Source organism: Balaenoptera ricei, chromosome 3 (assembly GCF_028023285.1).
Source record: "Balaenoptera ricei isolate mBalRic1 chromosome 3, mBalRic1.hap2, whole genome shotgun sequence".
Lineage (NCBI taxonomy): Eukaryota > Metazoa > Chordata > Mammalia > Artiodactyla > Balaenopteridae > Balaenoptera > Balaenoptera ricei.
In genome coordinates this window covers 98,101,970-98,122,493 of record NC_082641.1, presented here as the reverse complement: position 1 = coordinate 98,122,493, position 20,524 = coordinate 98,101,970, and the positions used below count along the sequence as shown (strand labels likewise).

General features: G+C 40.0%; 1 pseudogene; it reads right to left on the bottom strand.

Moving 5' to 3' along the window:
* Positions 1 to 4,673: 4,673 nt before the first annotated feature.
* Positions 4,674 to 20,481, bottom strand: LOC132363373 (large ribosomal subunit protein eL33-like; annotated as a pseudogene).
* Between the last annotated feature and the right edge of the window lie 43 nt (positions 20,482 to 20,524).

Below are 20,524 nucleotides of genomic sequence, written 5' to 3'. Positions count from 1 at the left end.
CATTCTCTCAATAATTTTTCCGAAGTATCCCAAGTGCCTAGCCCAATTCTTGTGGGTGTTTAAAGTTCTATCAACTGTAAAATTCCATAGGGAGCTTAAAAAACTCATCCAAAGTCAAAAGCTACTTGGTGTTGGAGCTGAGGTATAAGTTCTGGTCTCTTTGCTCCCATAGCCCATGCTCTTTTCTTGGTGTTAATGTCTCTGGAATATGGATCAAGGGACATAAGTAATTGCTGTACAAACAGTCGCGTGTCCAGTTATTTGGGGAGCAAAGACACAAACATGTGAGTAAGGCAAGAGATTCCTTCTCTCATCCTCCCTCCTCTCCTTTCCTCCTGCTACATTTATTATCCATTATGTGGCACCCAGTATTCCAGGCTCTGGGCTACAGCATCCCCCATCTTGTAGCTATCAGTCTAACAGGCAAGACAAATTGGTAAACAGCTAGACAAATAATCTAATGTGCAGTAATGATAACTGCTAAGAAGGACAGTAAAGCAGGGCAAGAGGTAAACAGCAACAGAGCTTATATATTGGATGGGGTGGTCAGGGAAGGTGACAGTTGTGTAGGTGACACCTGAGTTGGTGACATCTGAGTGGAGACTTGAATGAAGAGAAAGCTTGCAAGGAGGTGGGGTGGGGAAGGGAACAACACATGTGAGACCCAAGGCGGGAGCTGGCTTAGTGTTTTGTGAGTTCAGAGTGCGTCTGGGTTGGAGAAAACCCAGGAGGGTTTTGGGCATGAAGCTGGAAAGTTCAGGAGAGACTTGTGGGTGGACTGTGAAGACTTAAGATTTTGTTCTGAGTGAAGTTAGAAGCCATTAGAGAATTTTGATCAGAGAAGTGATAGGATCTGACTTAACATTTAAAGAGAATCATGGTAGATATTGTGTGTAGATTAGATTTTAGGGGGCAAGGAGCCCAGTTCAGAGTCTATTGCATTTGCCCACACATGAGAAAACCCAACATGAATGGTATTGAAAACAAATACTTCAACACTTCATTCTTTCATTTTGTTCTTATCTTTGGATTTTTAATTTCCATTCTTTGTAATTCTCTTTAAATTTCATATATTCTTCCTATGTTCAAGGTACTGTGAAAGTTGCCTTTCGTGTCTTTATCCCTTTCTTTAAACCTTTTCCTACCATCTAGATTTTTTTTCTAAACCAAATTACAGGTTGTTCAACTTATCTCAACAGAGGTAGAAAGAAATCAATTGCTTTGGTTTTTTGATAACACTAATCTAGCTGCAGACCTGAAACGAAATGAACTGACATGAGACTGATGGCAGGCCAGCCCGCCTTCAGCGACAACACACTTTCTCAATGACAGCAGGCTAACTCTGGAAACAGTTGGGACAAAGGCCTGAGTTTGTAATCAGCTTCAAACTTGGACTCTTCCATTTGGGTAGCATTTGCTGTTTTCCCACTGAAGAGGGTGATTGAATGGAGACGATTATACATCACATGCCACTGAGAGCTATTAATATAGGTAGAATAATTGAGCAAGTGTCCTTGCTGGAAAATGTAACTACTTTACACATCACTGTAAAATGTTTTCCAGGCTATACTGGCATCCCTTCAGCCATGAAAACATTCAGATGTTAGAAAAAAAAAAAGATGCTTCCTGAACACTTAACCATAAAAGTAAATGATATTGCTTTAGACTGCTTTGTTAACACTCCAGCCATCTACACATGGAAGTTATTACATACCCTGTGTTTGTTTAAATGTTGGTGTTGCCATGCCAGCTCTGTTGTTTGTTAGTATAATGCTTACTTCTGTGTAAATGAGTGAACAGCCCAATACCCTTCAACATCTTTTTTTTGGAAACATTCCTCCGCTAAAGAACGAGTCTCTCCTAAATACATTATGATGATTTTATGTCTTCTCTCTAATTTACAATATTCTTGGGTTTTGAAGCTGGATTATGTTCATGTATAATTACTCTCACATTGCTACGAGGGGCCGAATTGCGGGAATGATAGAGCATCCGAAGGCTGGATCTGGGAAGAGTTTTAAGCAGGTCAGCTGCCTTTGCTCATGCTGTTTCCCAATACAGATGGCATTTTCTATCAGCATGTACTTGTCTAAATCCTCTTGCTTAAAGGTCAAGCTTAAATCTCACTTCCTGGAAGAAGTTGTACTTGAGTCATTTAGCACATGTAATCACTCTCCTTTCTCAGAGAAAAGGGACAAGAATGGATATTTTCTTAGCAACTCCTGTGTTGGATCATCACCTATCTCATCTAATATTTACACAAAGACTCCATGAAATAGGTTTTATTATCTTGGTTTGGCAAAGGGAAATGAACTGACGTATCCACGGTCACATAGCTAGGAGGTAGGACAGCCAGGATGTGAATTCAGGTCTGTCTGACAGTAAAACTCTTTCTACCATGCTGTATGACTTCTTAGAACTTTCAAGGTGTTTAGAGCAAGGTACACATTCCTTAGCACTGCCTTAGATACTGTTGCTTGGTATTTGCAATTGTCTCATGTGTGGGTTTTCTACTCCCAGCAATGGTTGAATGCCTTTGAAAGCAGTTCCTAGAAACACAAAGAAGACGTGTCCTCCACCTCATAGCAGTTTGGCACTGAGTTACAGACATGAAGTGAAAGGTATTTCCTAACCCATTATAGGGAGTCCGATGGAAGTCTACAGAGGATACTGAGGGAGACACAAAGGATGGAGTGGTCTCTTTCTTCTACCTGTGGACGGTGGGGTAAGGGTGGGTGGGAACAGAAAAGATTTTGTAGAGAGATGATACTTTAGTTCTTCAGATGAGCAGGTATTTGTCAGGAACCAGGATGACATGGTTCAGGGGAAGGGGAACTGAGGAGAGGCTCAAAGGATAAAACATCCCAGGCAACAAGAAGGCACTGGGTCAGGAACCACAGCCAGGTGTGTGTGCTGCAGAGTGGTAAACAGCTCAGTATGATTGGATCACACACTGAGAGGGCAGGGCAAGGGGGACATCCGGACAAGTGGCTAGAGGGAGAGGAGGGCAGGGGCCAGGACGTGAGTTTCTTGAATACTTACCGAGTTTGAATTTTATTCATTGTTTCTTATGCCACTGAAAGATTTTAAGCAGGGGTATAGTTTAATCCAACACAGAACTTTGTTTTGTATATGTATGTGGTAGGGGAATTGTTTGAAAGGTACTTAAATAGTAGACAGGAGGGCAGTTAGGAGACTATTGCAGTTATCCTGGCAGGAGGTGACGAGGACCTGGATTAGTGAGGTGCCATGAGGTAGGAGGATAGTCATGGAGACACAGGCAGTCTAGCTTTCTTCTGTGGACTGCCTGGAATGCTTCTTGCGGGCAGGGGTCATCTCATACTCTGTTGGCCTTTATAGTACAATCCCAAACACGCGGACTCCCCATTTCTTACGCCTGCAGTGCTAAGAGCTGCATTTGCTGTAAAATAATGAATCAGAGTGGAGATGACCGCAAAGCATGACAGTCCTTTAGTATTTGAACTTCCCCAAGACAGGGAGTGAAACTTAGCCCTCCTTTCTGCAGTGTCCCCATGTGGGCAAAATTACCATCATCATTAGCTGGTATTAGAAGCAGTGAATCTTAGATGAAAATAACTTTAGAATTAAAAATAACTTTTTCAGAAAAGCCAGGAGGAAAAATCAGAATGATTACCAAACTAATTTTTCTAGCAGGACTCTGGCTATTTATATTCCCATATAAGTGAAACTGAATTATATGAACGAGTGTTAAAGCAGTTTAAGTGTTTCAAGTTCTTAATTGTGTGTCCTTGAAGCCTATCATATTTGTGGTGGGTAGCTGTAAATCTGTGTTGACAGGTGTAAATTTACACTAATAAATTAATAACACAAGTAAGAAAGCGAACCCCAGCTCCTAGGATGCTGGGTTAGCTATAGAACTAACAGTATCAAGAAAACACAGATCCAATGTCACAGATCCAATCCAATCAATTCCGATTGATTTTTCCTCTTGATTAGACTAAGATGTGTACAGATGAAATTATAACACTTGGTATTTTTCTCACCTGTGTTTTTCACTTATTAAGCTTATTCATCACACTTCTCTACCATTTCTACATCTAGAGGTCTGCTTTAAAGGTGAACCAAAAAAATTAAATACACAGCATCTCTAATGAAGGCTCTGGCAGAGTTTTCCATTCTCTCTATGTGCTGTGACACTGTGAACCTCAGCAAGCTGTTTATCTTCCACGTTCCAATTTCTAGGTTTCTTCTCAAGATCTGTGACAGCTCAGTAAGTGAATGTTTTCTTGTTTTGCGTCCTCTGTACTTCATCTCGAATCTCCTTAAAAAGGGGGGATTCTGTCTTGTCATCTTTGATCATCTTCAGTTCCTAATAAAATGTCTTGGCACCTAACAGGTGTCATTTAATCTATGCTAGATGAATAAGGACAAATGTCTGTCCTTCTGGTACAGGGAATATTGTTCTTTGGTGTGAGATTGGGTGAAAGAAGGAGATACTAGTAAACTAAATTGATAGAAATCATTGAGAAAGTAGGAAAACACCTGGCATGGCACATGATATGTTCAATTTTATGTAGGCTGAGTTCACCAGAAGCATCACCTTAAATGAAACCATTTTGGTGGATCTTTCTTTTTTCTTTTTTTAACAAGAGAACAAATCCATACTTTTATTTATTGACTTTTCAGTAAGTTTAAGTCCTTGAAGGGTACAGCATCACTTGAATTCTGTGTCCAATGGCCTTAGCAGGAAGGTTGCTTCAGAATTTGGCACGAACCATGCCACTGTTTCCATGAATGCAAGTTACATTTCCCCAGATTACTCTGGTTTTGTTCGATTTTCCACCAGGAGTTACTGTGTTGTTCTTTGCTTTGTGCACATAAGCACACCTCTGGCCTACATAGAATTCAGTTTCATCTCAAGCGTAAACACCTTCAATTTTAAGAAGAGCTGTGTGTTCCCTCAGGTTCCGGGGACCGCACTTACAGCCAGCAAAAATGGCCTTGGACCACAGCCTTCCAGACGTATTTGTCGGTTTAGAAGTCCTGCGCCCAGTAGGCCTGCACGGGCTCCAAGACGGCCGAGAGAGTCTTTTTGGTGTGATCTTCAGGATTTTTGACCTCTTAAGCTCTGAACCATGAACAATTATTTTTTAACAGTAATATCCACTTAAAAATTCAGACTTAGAAAAACAAGTCTTCAGGAACTTCTTTCTGAAAAAGTGAAACGCTACAAAATCTTAATCATATGTACAGATAGCTAAACCCTGAAGGCCTGCAAGCACAGCTCGAGCGGTTGTATTGTTAGCTCTGCCTCTGGTGGGGGGAGTTGAGCTAGGTGGGACACCAGTCACCCCCATGGTCACCTGGGCTGCTCTGCCTCTTCAAAGTGACTAGGCAAGACTCTCCATCCTCTTGATCTTGGAAGAAATGATTTTAGCTTTTCACCATTGAGTATGATGTTAGCTGTGGGTTTGTCATATATGGCCTTTATTATGTTGAGGTAGGTTCCCTCTATGTCCACTTTCTGGAGAGTTTTTATCATGATTGGATGTTGAAAGTTATCAAAAGCTTTTTCTGCATCTATTGAGATGATTGTATGGTTTTTATTCTTCAATTTGTTTATGTGGTGTATCACACTGATTGATTTGTAGATATCGAAAAAATCATTGCATCACAGGGATAAATTCCACTTGATCATGGTGTATGATCCTTTTAATGTGTTGTTGGATTGGTTTGCTAGTATTTTGTTGAGGATTTTTGTGTCTATGATCATTAGTGATACTGGTCTGTAATTTTCTTTTTTTGTGCTATTTTTGTCTGGGTTTGGTATCAGGGTGATGGTGGCCTCATAGAATGAATTTGGGAGTATTCCTTCCTCTGCAACTTTTTAGAATAGTTTCTGAAGTATGGGTGTTAACTCTTCTCTAGGTGTTTGATAGAATTTTCCTGTGAAGCCATCTGGTCCTGGACTTTTGTTTTTTGGGAGTTTTAAAATTACTGATTCAGTTTCATTACTGATAATTCATCTGTTCATATTTCCTCTTTCTTCCTGGTTCAGTCTTGGGAGATTGTACCTTTCTAAGAATTCGTCCATTTCTTCTAGGTTGTCTCCATATGCAGTCTGCCTGTACTAGTTTCCTACTGCTGCCACAACAGTTTACCACAAATTTACTCATTTACAGCCACTTCCACAGTTCTGTAGATCAGAAGTCTTTGTGGGTTCTACCGGGTTCTCTGTTCCCGTTCTCACAAGGCCAAAATCAAGGTGCCAAACAGGCTGGGCTCTTCCCTGGAAGCTCTGGGGAAGAATCCATTTCCAAGCTCATTCTGATTGTTGGCGGAAACAGGTTTTTGCAGTTGTACGGCTGAGATCCTCATTTCCTTACTGGCTGTCAGTCAAGGTCCGCTCTCTGTTCCAGGGGCCCCCTGCGTTCCTTCCCCTGTGGCCCCCTCCATCTTTAAGCCGGCAGTGGTCCATTGAATCCTTCTCTTGCTTCAAATCTATCACACTTCCCCTTTGCCCTTCTCTTCTACCATCAGCCAGAACATGTTCTCTGCTTTTAAGGATGCATGTGTTACATAGGGTTACTCAGACAGTCCAGGGTAATCTCCCCATGTTAAGATGAACAGGCTAGAAGCCTTAAAATGCCACCTGCAAAGTCCTTTTTGTCATGTAACAAAACATATTCATGTGTGTGATATCTTAGAGTCACAGTTTCTGGGGACTAGGGTGAGGCATTTTTAAGAGGCCATCTTAGAAATTCTGTTACCGCACCTCCCCAAAAAGAGGTCTTCTATAGAGGATATCTATGGGTAACAGTCTATTAACAAAGCACTGTCACTTTGCATATAGCCTCGATGAGTTCCCTTTAGGTCTAGTTTCTGAAAATGAGACATTTTATTTGATTAATTGAAAAAGAAACCAGGTAACTAACAATAAGAGGACTGAAACTTAGGATGTGTTTCATGTGCATGTAGGAACTTGCCTGTGCACAGAAGGTGTCAGTTCATCTCATGGTCGCTCAGCTATGTTATGGGTACTGGTAGCACCATGTGTCGTGCTTTGAATATATCATATCTCAGTGCAGCATTGAATGAGAACATGGATGCTGATGATTGTCAAATCTCAGGTAGTAAATTTATGTAGTGGGAATTACCACTCTTTGGGATAAAGCTTCCTTTTTTTTTTTTCCAAGCTAGAAAATGCTTATAGGAACAATTCATGTCATGAAGGACTATCAGTGTATATATGCTCCTATCACCAGCTTCCAGGTGACATGCAAGAGAAGCTAGTTAACTTTTAGTTACTAATTCAATAAGGAATTTCAATAACCCAACAAATTAAAATAAGTGGGAAGTGCAGATTTAATACTTGAACGTATACCATCAATCTTAAACTTGCTAAATAAGAAAATCAAACTCATTTTCATACTGAAGAATAAAGGGATTACTATGTAGTATTTGACCCCCAAAAGGTGTTGTTAAGGTAATGTTATAATCGATGGAAACTGAGAATTTAGGAAATGAGAGAACATGGAGCCATACGTCAAAAGTGCCCTAAGACAGATACAGGTAGTAAATCTCTACATTACATACTTTATACAAGATGCCTATTTTAAACATTCTGTTTTATACATCCCCCCACCTTGTATGTTTTTCAGGCTTGTTGGTTTGCTTATTAGCTTTTAGAGTATGGACTTTTTTTTTTTTTTAATAGATCTTTATTGGAGTATAATTTCTTCACAATACTGTGTTAGTTTCTGTTGTACACCAAAGTGAATCAGCCATATGCATGCATATATCCCCATATCCCCTCCTTCTTGAGCCTCCCTCCCATCCTCCCTATCCCACCCCTCTAGGTCATCGCAGAGCACCGAGCTGATCTCCCTGTGCTATGCTGCTGCTTCCCACTAGCTATCTGTTTTACATCTGGTAGTGTATATACATCAATGCTGCTCAACATCACTAATTATTAGTATGTACTTTTATGGAAGAAAAACATGTAATGATTTGGGATGGGAAAGAAATGTTATAATAGTAAAGAAGGCATTAACTAGATTTATTAAAATTTAAAAATAAATGTTAAGTGGTATAATATGGATGACTGTATACTGACCTGATAAGCAATTTCCATACATAACTTTTGATGACATTGTGAGATGTTATGACCATTGGTGAGATATCATATTTCTGCAGACATTTCTGTGTCTTTAATATGAGAATCATGGAATCTTCTCTAAGTTTTCTCCCATGAGACCACTTGTAAGAGCAAAGCTAGTTGGTACTTATTTAATGCACTGAGGTCCTTTGCAGGGCACCTTTAAAGCACTGTTTTGATTTAATTCTGAATCAACTGTATTCCTGAGTTTGGAAAATCAAATTTTAACATGAACTTGCAAATAGCCCCAGTGCTTCACCCCTAATTCATATTCCAGCAACCTTCACTGTAGCAGGAAGCAGAGTCAAGCTGTTGCCATGAAGATTGTTTCAAGAGCTCAGAAATCCTCAAGGGACCCCTTTATCACTGCTTTTCAAAGAAGCCTTTATTCCTCTCTTCTCCTGTTTCCTGCAAAGGGAGTTGTGTCTAATACTTGAGGACATGGTGAGGCCAAAAAGGACCTGAGGACTCCTCCAGACTGTGATCTCCGGAATTGTGAAATCTATCATTCTGTTCCTATCCTTCTTTCTTCCCACTCTACCACATTGTAACAAATGCTGTTGTTTTGTGAAACTTTACTGGATGGTAAAACCTGCTTTTTCATTTTTAAAGGACTGTGCTCCCAGGCCAATTGGCATTTGTCTTGTTTTAAGTCTTCTGTGTAAAGGTCCATCAGACTCATCAAAGTAACATTTTTGGACTATATTATCTATTTGAAGATCTTAATATACAATTAACATTTAATTTGAATCTGTGTGTTATGCCACCAAATAGGTAACATATCCATTCAAGACAGAAAGAAAAAATTAAATAATTTTTGCACCTGCATAACAACTGGAGAGGTGCCAGAAGCTTTCCTCACTCTTGATATACAATTTTCTTTATTAATGGGCACCAAAAAGTGTCTTAATCTAAGCCAATAATGTTAACTTTTATTTCAAGGTATGTTATGCTTAAATTTTTTTTTCCTCTGAAAGGTGATGAGATAGTAAAAATAAAAAAAAGTAGAAAAAAGTGTGTATTGATATTGCTAATTATAGATATGAATGTATAGGCAAAGTTAGTGTATGGATTTAATGTATTTTCAGTAAATTTAGAAATAAAAATCATCTCACGTATTTCATCTTATATGAGGTAACTGGGAATTGCTATTTCACTTTTGAAAGGAAAAATAGAAGCTTTTTATTTTATTTTTTTGGCCACACCCAGTGGCATGCGGGATCTTAGTTCCCCGACCAGGGATCAAACCCGTGACCACTGCAGTGGAAGCGAAGAGTCCTAACCATTGGACCACCAGGGAATTCCCAGGAAAAATTGAAGCTTTTTAACGTCACAACATTCTTAGGGAAGCATAGTTGTTCTATTTCATAGGGGACATGGAGAAAGAGAAAATAATGTAGATTTTTAAGGAGGCTAAAGGAGGTGGACTTTCTCAATCATATTTATACTCAGTCCAACAGATCTTAACATTTTCTTCTGAAAAGAATATTAATCTTGGTCATGCATTATCAGACTAGGCTGTGAGTACATTCTGGCAGAATATGGATGTATATGAAAGTAGAATATGAATATATATGAAATGTATTATATGCAATATATGTATTATTTATAATGAGGCAGAAGCTAAATTTGTATTTATTTTTGAGCTAAAACATTAGAGTTCAGGAATTCCCTGGCGGTCCAGTGGTTAGGACTTGGTGCTTTCACTGCCGGGGCCAGGGTTCAATCCCTGGTTGAGGAACTAAGATCCTGCAAGCTGTGTGGTATGGCCTAAATAAATAAATAAAATAAAACATTAGAGTTCAAAGACATTACAGCTTATGGGAAAGCAAAACTGACCCATGAAGTATGAATTTATTCTTCTCTGAAGTAAGGGCTTTTTCAGTGGCAAAGCTTGAGAATGCTGATCTGTATGATGGGGAAATTAGTGTTTGGACAAGAAATAAACTAATATATTCTGTTATGGTCTAAAAAGGAAAATAATACTTGCCTTCAGCTATTTAGAATTACTGTACAGATCCAGGCTTACAGTAAGATGACCATTTTCCCATTTTCAATTATTTGAGGATATAAAAACAAAACAAATATCATTATTGAGTACATGCTATATACAAGCCAGAACTGTATGTACTGAAGTGGCCAGGGCAGGCAGAATTCATGGCCATAAGGAGGGCAGGCCCTGGCCAAGATTCAGGGTAGCAGGAAAGGTCTAGCCAAGTGGATGGAACATAATGTCCCATAACATGTAGAAATTGGCAAATGGGAACAAATGATTTCTTAGCAAGTTAGAGGCCTCGGGCTGGTCTAAAGGAGGTAAAAAGAATATGTTGACAGGCAGGTGGAAACAAAATAATGAAATGTCCAGAGGGAAGCATTTGGAAAGCATCAAGTCGACCTGGTTGCAGGTAGGAAAACCAAGTCCTTGGGAGCGGAAGAAAGTGACCGACAAGACTTCTAGTTTAGCAGAATCAAGGCATAGGGCTTATCATCAACCTGGGACTCAGCAGGCAGGAACCTTCCAGGGATCTGGGGTCAAGCCTGTTTATGGTTCTTAGAATACTGCTGTCTTGAATGCGGTTGGGGTGAGGCTGACAGCAAGTGTGATTTGACGCTTGTCCCTCAGTACTGACCTGAGTAGCTCATGATGGTTATCTTGTCAGAAAAGGGGACTAATTCTAGAGCTCAGAATAAGGAAGAAAATGCAGACAGTAGTCATATATATAGTCTCAGGTGAGGAGTGAGGAAAGCTTCTGGCACCTCTCCAGTTGTTATGCAGGTGCAAAAATTATTTAATTTTTTCTTTCTGTCTTGAATGGATATGTTACTTATTTGGTGGTGTAACACACAGATTCAAATTAAATGTCAATACATACTTTAATGTTTTAATCAATGTACATACTAAATGATTTGAATTGGAAAAGGAATTTTGGGAATAGAATCCAATGTTAAGCTTGACAGGAAGTGAATATTTGGACAAGGAATACTGGAGCATTCTACCATGGCATATGTTCAGGTTTAGAATAAGACTACTCTATTTTTCAAACCAATCTAGGGATACATAACCAAATCTAGATAGAATGGGAATATTAAATTAAAAATTCGCTTGTTAGAATGGAATTCAGACCTTCCATGTAGAACTGCAGGAGAAGTGCAGTCAGCAGTGACCTGTAGGAATGAGGACGTGGCTTGATGGAGGGAGAATGGGAGAGTCTGGTCCAGCAAGGACAGAAGTACAGTTAGGAAGAGCCCTGGAAAACAAGTTCTCTTTCAAGTGGCACTGGAAGTAGGCATGCACTTGCTTATGCTAGACTTGAGCTTTGTGTGGCAATCAGGATCAGTACACAACACCCCCCTTTCTTTGCCCGTTCCGTTGCTGCTCTTGGGGTTTTGCAAGCTGCCTGCTCACATGAATCTCCATTTTGTCCACGCCTGGCAATAGCTGCTCGGAACCTCACCTCTGGCAGCTGATGAGTTCAAGTGTCCAGACCTGTCATGATACTCTCCAGGAGGGGCGTCAGGCTGTCATCAGCTCTTAGGCAGCCCCCAGCTGACACAAAAGGCCTTTCACTGAGTGCCCTTTTCTCTGAAGCTTTTGAATTGCATATTTTGATAGCGGTTGAGGTAAGAAACAAGTTCAGAATCCAAACTGAGGCATTCAGTTGCTCTCCTAACCACTTGGCCTAATTTCTTTAGTCACTATTTTGCGGTTTGGGCCAAGTTTGCATAGTTTTTGACAATTTCAAGACCTTAGATGCAACCATTGATTTCTTCAGAAGGGCTGTTCCATGGGTCATGACAACTGAGCAGCTGGGCACTTTCTTCTTATCCTCATCATAGCCAAGGAAATGAAAAGACCACAGGTTTAAGTAAACTAGATGAAGCTAATCTTTCTTCCTCTGGACCCAGCTCAAGTCCGCTTCATTCTTCAGCAGAAGAATGTCAGGCCCTGCCTCTGAGGTGCTTCTCTTGCCATAGATGATGTGACACAACCATACTCTTGACCAGAATCTAACACAAATCTTGACCTTAGCATGTGAGAATTACAGAGTTTTACCCAGATTTCTTCTTGCTGTTACTCTGCTACTGACCTGTACGCCTATTGTGATAACTAGGATTCCAACTTGTTAACAATTTTGATAAAATGATTTTTCTTTCCTGCTTTTCTTGGTACCCCTATCTTTGTTTATTATATACGTATGCTTCCAGAATCAGGGTCCAATATACTTGTGTAGTGGGTGTTTATTTATGGCTATCGTTTATCCATTATGCCTCCTTTGGTAACCACATCCCAAATTTCTTCAGGGGCCATGCCTTCCCCAGTTGCAGAGATGGAATACATGACCCAGTTTTAAGTCATTCATGTTTCACTAGCCTGTGACATGGGTTCAAGGCTAGGCATGTGACTCAAGCAGGTTCCATCAGAGTGAGAACGAGAGCTGTTTTGTAGACTCTATCAATAAACACAGGCTTTAGTTTTTGCAAGCTAAGGTCTAAGGAACTGTATAGTATGGAGCTTTAGCAATCATTTATGGGCCATTGATGGTGATTGTGTTAAACAATGAAGCTAATACACAGAGGAGAGGAGAGCTAAGTAGAGGTGACAGAAGCAGACCATCTTGTGACGTCATTTGAATCCTTCCAAGAATCCATGTCTTTATTATTTTTTTTAATTGAAGTATAGTTGGTTTACAATGTTGTGTTAGTTTCTGGTGTGTAGCAACGTGATTCCATTATATATAGGTATCTCAAGAATCTGTGTCTTAACCCAACTCTGAGTCAGTTTATTCTCTACTTTGCTTTAACAAGCTTGTCTTGGATTTTCGGTATCTTGAATTTAAAAAAAAAGTAACTGAGCATTTCAGTCTAATGCTTGGGCTTGGCTACTTGCTGACAGGCTTCTTGATATCACCTGTGGTCTGGGTCTTTGATCATCTTCACCCACCTTCATACTTTCTATGCTGGGTTTACACCCTGTTGGGACATCTTGATATTTCATATTCAATTCTGATGCTCTTTTATAGTCTGGATGAAATTCCAAGATATAATAACTGTGTTTTTCCCCTTGAGTATTTTAGGAAAGCTTAATGACTCAATAAATAGATTACCTCTTCAATAACTCAAAGTGGAGAGGCTTCAAGGAATTTCACATAACTGACCACTGGGTACACAAATATATTAAGGTCAGTGGCTCATTAGTTTTTCTTTCTCTATCGTGGATATTGTTATATCATTTTACTTTCTTTGATCGTGACCTTTCTGACATTCTACTTGGCTGGCAAGTAACAAGATAACTGCTCATAAAGGGAAGAGATGATGAAAGAGATTTCTGTAATAGATTTTACTATAATGGGATCAGAATGGCAGGGAAAGAAAAGGAGTAGTTAGAGGCAAAACAGCCCATGGTTCTCACTACCATGCATCTTGTGGTTTTCTGAGAAATTAAAGATGACCTGAGAAGCGAGGTTCAAACAACACATTTTGAAATCAGTAACAGTCCTAGGGACCTTCTCCTATAGACCATGGACTGTGTGAGAATGGAGGTTGGTTCTGGGTATTATGTTGAAGCCCAATCTGTGTTTCAAAATAAAGGCCAACTTAAGCCTTTTAGCAATACTAACAATGCCCTGTGGTAAAAGTTCCCATTCTACTCCTTGTGGTATCCAGTACCTCTTTTAACCCTAATTGTACCTTTTTAATTGGAGCTTTCCCCAAACCCTTCTTTTTTTTATGGTTCATTCTGTGCTAAGGGGATACAGATGCCTCGTGGGTCAAAACCAAACCAAATCAAACATAACTGCTCCACAGCAAATTGAGAAACACCTGAAGTTTTCTCCATTCTTGGCCCTCTCTTTCCTTGATTGCTTCCAGCTCTGCTTCTCTGCCCTTCTACTGAGGTTCTCCCCTCTGCTTTTTGATCTTGATCCATTGTGTAAAACATTTCAGCTCAGTGCTAAGAAAGTAGCTAGGAAAGAAGCTTGCAATATGAGGGGCAGAGAGGCTTCTGGAGATAAGGGGGAGCGACAAGAGCTTGATGCTTTTAATTTGGAAAGTCTTCATAGAAGAGCTTAAATATGAACAGTTTTGAAAAAAAGAGAGATCATGATTTAAGCAGAGAAAATGTAAGGGATTACTAGGAAAATGAGCCAGCTGGAGAAGATAGTTTGTTAGTTAGAATTAGATTCAGTTGTTAATAGGAAATATTAGACTTAAAAATATTAAACAAAAAAAAGTTTATGAAACATCAGTATGTTAGTATGTTAACGTGACACTTTAAACACTAGTCTGGTGCTTTGTGGTCATCAGGGATCCAGGCTCCTATCATTCATCTCTTACCATCTGAGGTCATGGCTTTCATTCTCAAAAGTATTACCTCTTGGTCCAAAATGGCTTCTGAAGCTCTAGTCATCAAATGTGTTTTGTAGTTGGGAAGAAGGAAAAGAGGCAAAAGGGGAAACTTTTCTTCCAGTGAAGTTGGTTTCCTTTAAGCAGTTTTCCCAGAATTCCCATACAGGATTTCTGTTTATCTCATTGGCCAGAGCTTGGTCACATGGACGTACCTTGCTGTAACATTGTCTGGGAAATGTAGTCTTTTAACTGGTTGCATTTCCATCCCACATAAAATCTGGTCTTGTAAGTAAGGAAGGAGGAGGGAATGGCTCTTGGATAGCAGCTTGTACTCTGCTGAAAAAATCCTTGAAATCTATGGTTGCTTTTTAGGAGATACACAAAGTTATTAGAAGTTTTACAGACCTGCAAGGAATTTGGTTCTTCTTATTTTCAATGTATGAATTGGTAAGAGTCTTAGTAAGAATATTGGCCTTGAGGGTAATGACTTGGGTATAAGAGGATGGAAATTGTAATTTCTGAGAAGGGGTTTATAACATTTGGTTATGAGTAAAGTAGAGAAGGATGTAAAAATATTTTAAGGTTTGGGGGTTAAATATGACAAAAATGGTCAAACAGAAGTTAGGAAGGGATGAGTAGCCCACAGTAAAATATATGAATTGAACACTGAAAAAATTGAGGTAGATTTCAGTTGTATGCTTGTGGTACTGGACAAGGGTGGGGAGAAAGCCTAAAATAAAGTAAACAATGGGTAGTATTTAGAAGTAAAACCAGCGCATTTTAGTGTTGAGGTTGGCCATCTGGTTGAAAGGCAAGTCATATAAAGTAAATGAGTGAAGGGGAACACTTGTAACACAACAGGTAATGTTGGAAATTGTAGGGAATATTCTAAAGGGGCAGCTGCTGCTTGGCTGCAGCCAATCATTGCCATCAAAGAAATCAGGCTTAGGTCTTCTACTTTTTCAGGAGAAGATAGAAATCCAGACTTTTATATAACCTTCCAGATTTAAAAATAATTGTGCAGGTCAAGCAAATATATCTGAAGACTGGATTTGCCCAATGGATCAGTTTTGCAACTTCTGATCTAGTTCAACATCTTTATTTTACTGAGACTGGGAGAGATCTAGTGACTTGCCCAGGGTCACATATCTCATCAGTAGATCCCTGCCTCTTGACTCCCCATTGTCTTCCTACTTTTAGAGCTAAGAAAGTCACATGGAACTGTTTGGTGGAAAGGAATAATCAGGGGAATTGGGCGTTTCACATAGGTTTGCAGTTAACTCCAAAAGTGCCTAGCACAGGGCTTAGCATTCAGGGGCATCTATCAACGTTAGTGCAATCTCTATGTGAATTGTTCAAAACATGTAGGTTAATGAATGAAATAGAGGAAAAGGAAAAAGCGAAAGAGTAATTATCACACCTTGGGGACTCCCCATAATTAACCATGGAAACAAGATAATGAATTAGCAAAGATGGCATCCAAGGAGCAGTCAGAAGCAGCCAGGATTTCTTTGTGAACCTCATGCCTTTACCTTTGCCCTAATTACAGCTTTAGGCTGTAAATGTTTTAATTTGGGGGTAATTTCCAGCCCTTTAATAAATTTCTTTCTAATTATACTGCCACCTTAAACTTATAGCCTCATAAGAAAGTGTGGTCTTCAGAGAATATTTCTTCTCTCTTTAGTCGAAATTAGATAGATTGATTAATTTTGGCTTAAATTTCTAAAAATGTGCAGTTGTATCTTGAGATTATCCCACCATTAGTGGTTAAGTGTCTCCAGAGTAAGTAATTACTGTCACTAAAAGACAAATTTGTCAGAAGAAATGTCCTTTGAAAATCCCCTTTTTGGTGTAAATATGTCCTTACGTGTCACCAAAATTTGCTGTATTATCTCAATAACATAGATCACAGGGAAATAATTTTTGAAGTGACCAATTCTATTTTAGGTTTTAATGTGCGTAGTGAAATATATTTGTAAGACACTGTTTAAAGTTCTTAGGAGAGAAGTCCCTGGAAACTAGAATTTTTAATTTAATGCTCATGTTAGAATCTTGACTAGAGAACACAATGGAAAGACCTTGGGGATCTGGTAGATTCCATAGGCAATTTATCTCAGAACTAACTGCTTTTGCAGTGGATTTTGCTTACAGTAGTAACAGCCTGTATTTATAGTTTGTTCTCCTGGCAATTATCTCACAAAACTGAATTACCTACAAGGTCAGTGGTGCTGGACTAAGGTTATATACTGGTAAATTTTTTTTTTTTTTTGATTGGATTTATCACTATAATACCCCAGCTAAACAGTGCTGGAATGCAGTCACTAAAAAGAGAAGAAAAAATGTCTATTAATCATTTGATGTTTAGCCATGCCCTTATACTTTTTTTCTTTCCTTTTTAGTTCCAAGTCACATATAAAATACCTACAGATCTCAACAAGAAAATGGGATTCTTCTCTGCTATCACCTGAAGCTGCTGTGACCATAAAACTAAAAAATTACATTTTGTCTCCTTGCCCATAAAGAATGCCCACCAGAGCGGGTCCAATATCTTATCTTTCTACCCAGATAGTGCTTGTTGCTAAATACACAGAGCCTGATTTTATAGTCTTCACTCAACTCTGACTTCCACCATTTTCAGTGGGGGGGAAAATTGTTATGAAAGGTTTATAAATGATGTGAAAATGGGCTATAATTTTGTAACTTGCTTTCATTGTCATCTGGGATCTGTTGAGATTCTTTTGAGTAGAGTCAACCCAGTTCAGAGTTGTGTGCTACAAGTCTGCAGGATGGAGGAGAGAAAGCATGACTTCATCACTTGGATGGGAGTTTCTGACATTGCAGGGGCAAAGATGATGAAAATCAAAGATACCCTTGATCATAGAGTTTTGAAAGCAACTCTAAAGCTCCCAGGGTGGACAGAAAAGAGGCCTTTCCCATCTCCACTGCATCCTGAGAAATGAGATGCAGCAAGAAAGATTTCAGGTTCTTAAATTTGGGAGTGTCACATAGCCCTCTGAGAATCAGATAAAAATTATGAACATTTTCACCAAAAAAATTATCCATAAAGATACATACATAGAATTTTGCAAACTTGTGGTTTTATTTATTAACATTTTGAAAGTATTTATTCCCTAAATACTTCTCTGGACTTTTTCGGGGTCCTGGGGCCCAGGTTATGAATTCCTGGAACTCTGAGGATGATTGTGGAAACTTACCTTGGACATCTGTGTAATTTGTGTTCTCCAGCTACACTTACCTAATCTTATATTCGGGGTGATGTTAACAGTAATAACCTGTGCTGTGTGTCTTTTGTGTCTGTCTGCCAATTCAGGAGATCTGTCTGCTGCAAAGTTCATTTCTCTCCCCCAAGTAATCATATCTGGAAGTCCCTGAGATGTTTCGGTTGTGTTCATGATCAAGGCCAGACAGTGGTCATATGATGTCCTCTGGTCCTGATGCCTTTGCTGGACACTGATGCCCTCTCTGTTGGATAGCTCTTGTTCCCCTGACTGCGGCCACCTCTATCAGGCACTGATGACAGCCTGATAGACAATGGCACATCCCTGCCACTTCTGCTGGGGCCCATGGTGTCCTGCTTCTGCTGAAGCATTGGAGACTTTGAGGGGCCACGCATGCTCTGTCTCTTCCAGATTTCCAATGATTCCAGGTCCTGTGTCAAGGAGAATGCTTTGCTCTCTTTTGTGTAACTGTTATTCCAATTAGATGGTTTCTAATGAGTTCTGATTTAACAGTCTTTAGCAAGACAGATCTTTAACTTTTATTTCTACTTCCTTCCTCCTTGGTGTGAAGGGCAAACCCAAGTGACCCCCGATGTCCTCAGTCTTCTGCCATGATTGAAGTGTGTCTCTGGTCCAGTGGTGTTTGCCTGACTCACTCTCCCTTTGGGAGCTCCTCATGCAAACACCTTTCCAGGGACCTATTCCCTACTTTATTGGGGGTACTCAGAATTTGTCCTCAACAAGGAAAGGACCAGCATAGATTTAAACTAGAAAATTCAAGAACATCAATATTTAAGAATAATATAGACAATAGTGTGACCTTTGGGGCTTAGGCATATTTTTAGGAGATATTTTGGAGAGCTCTTCCAGATCTCTGTGTGCCCCTACAGAGACAAACTCTTTGTAATTCTACTCTGTCCTACGTCCAAGCCAGTGTACTATTGTGAAAAATTGCATTAACAAAATTCCAGGCTCTGACTGGAAATATGCACCTTCTTTATTGTAAATAGCTCCATACAGTACCTGTAATGAGTTAGAATCAGTATGATCTTTCTGTCATGATTCTGTCTTTTAGACAATTCATGTACCTCAAACTCCACAGGAATCAATAAAATATGAATCTGAAATAATGCTGAATTTTAAAGCTTAGCATGCGGTGGGTGTATGGAAAAAATGCCTCACCATTTTTCTCACTGTCGTTTGAAGGTAGAGGTGTAGATCCATCAAACATTGGAAGCACATTTTGAAAATGCCGATATCTCCATCAGTTACAGATTTGTCCTAATTAATGCTGACGCCTCCTGCTGTCCCACTGTATTCTTCACTCCTAATCATTTGTCCTCTCCTTGACATGCTGCACTGTGTTCAGCCAGCTCAGGGTTGGGCTCTCTCCAGTGTTCTGCGTGCCCTCACCTTCAATTTCCTACCAAGCCCATTGGCCATCCTCAAATCAAACAGGGAATTTCCAAACCAGTCTTCATCCATTTGTCTTATGAACTTTCTCTCCCTCCATATCAACTGCATTTTCTCTCATAAACTCTATTACTTAAGACAAGTTTTAAAATATTGAAATATTTTGAGGGACTCCTAGCATAGAAATATATGGGGTTAACTGGGATGTGAAAATAAAATGGAACTTGGTCTTTTCTGAACTTGATATAATTTCTTTGTGAGCCTTATCTCTTAGGTTTCTATATAGTGTGTGTGGGGGGGGGTTGGTAGGAAAGGAGAATTCTGAAGTTGCAAAATAATTCTCTGACTCCTTAATAAGCTCTTTTGCCCGGCATTCTCTTTCAGGTAAATGCTTGGTTTTCAGCTTTTCTCTCTAGCTCCTTTCTGATATGGCATCTTGCCTCATGTAGGAGGAGGGCCCTATGTTATCTTGCGGTGTCGGGGCAGAGGGCCTCATTTTCTGCCAGGCCTCCTCTGGATCTTCTCTGTTCTCATTGGCCTGGTGTGCATTGAGGTGCATCTGACCCCTGGACTCTTAGAAATGTGTGCTGTCACTGCTGAAGTCTGTGACTCTGGCCATTTTCTTTCTTTTTAAATTTCTAGTCTTTTCTCATGCTTTTATTTTTATTTATTTATTTATTTTTGGTTGCATTAGGTCTTCATTGCTGTGCACGGGCTTTCTCTAGTTGCGATGAGTGAAGGCTGCTCTTTGTTGCGGTGCACGTGCTTCTCATTTCAGTGGCTTCTCTTGTGGAGCACGGGCTCTAGGCACATGGGCTCAGTAGTTGTGGCTCGCGGGCTCTAGAGCCCAGGCTCCGTAGTTGCGGCACATGGGCTTAGTTGTTCCGTGACATGTGAACTCTTCCCGGACCAGGGATCAAACCCGTGTCTCCTACATTGGCAGGCGGATTCTTAACCACTGTGCCACCAGGGAAGTCCCCCAAACCACATATCATTCTGAAGAAAAATGGGCATCATATGAATAGTAATAAGTACTATTGTTCTGCTCCTTATCTTTATCTTTTATCTGGGAACTCTAGTCCCACACAAAGTTTTCTGTGTTTATTTCTATGATTCTTTCTCACATGTTTCTCTACGTAGCGTGAATGTATAACCAATCCTCCTCCATGGCCTCTGCTCTCTGGGGAGCCCTGCTCATCCCTTCCATGGTTGTCCAGCACTGACGATGGAGGTGATGCTGTTTAGCCAAGGATGCCGTATCCGTTTACCTGCAAAGTGAGTGCCCTCCGCTGCTCTGCAAATGCTTGTTGCAGGGTCCTTGGGGAACCTGACTGCTGTGGTCATGCCGCTGCTGCCAGTCGGGGGGGCCGTGCCTCCTGGCTGCTTC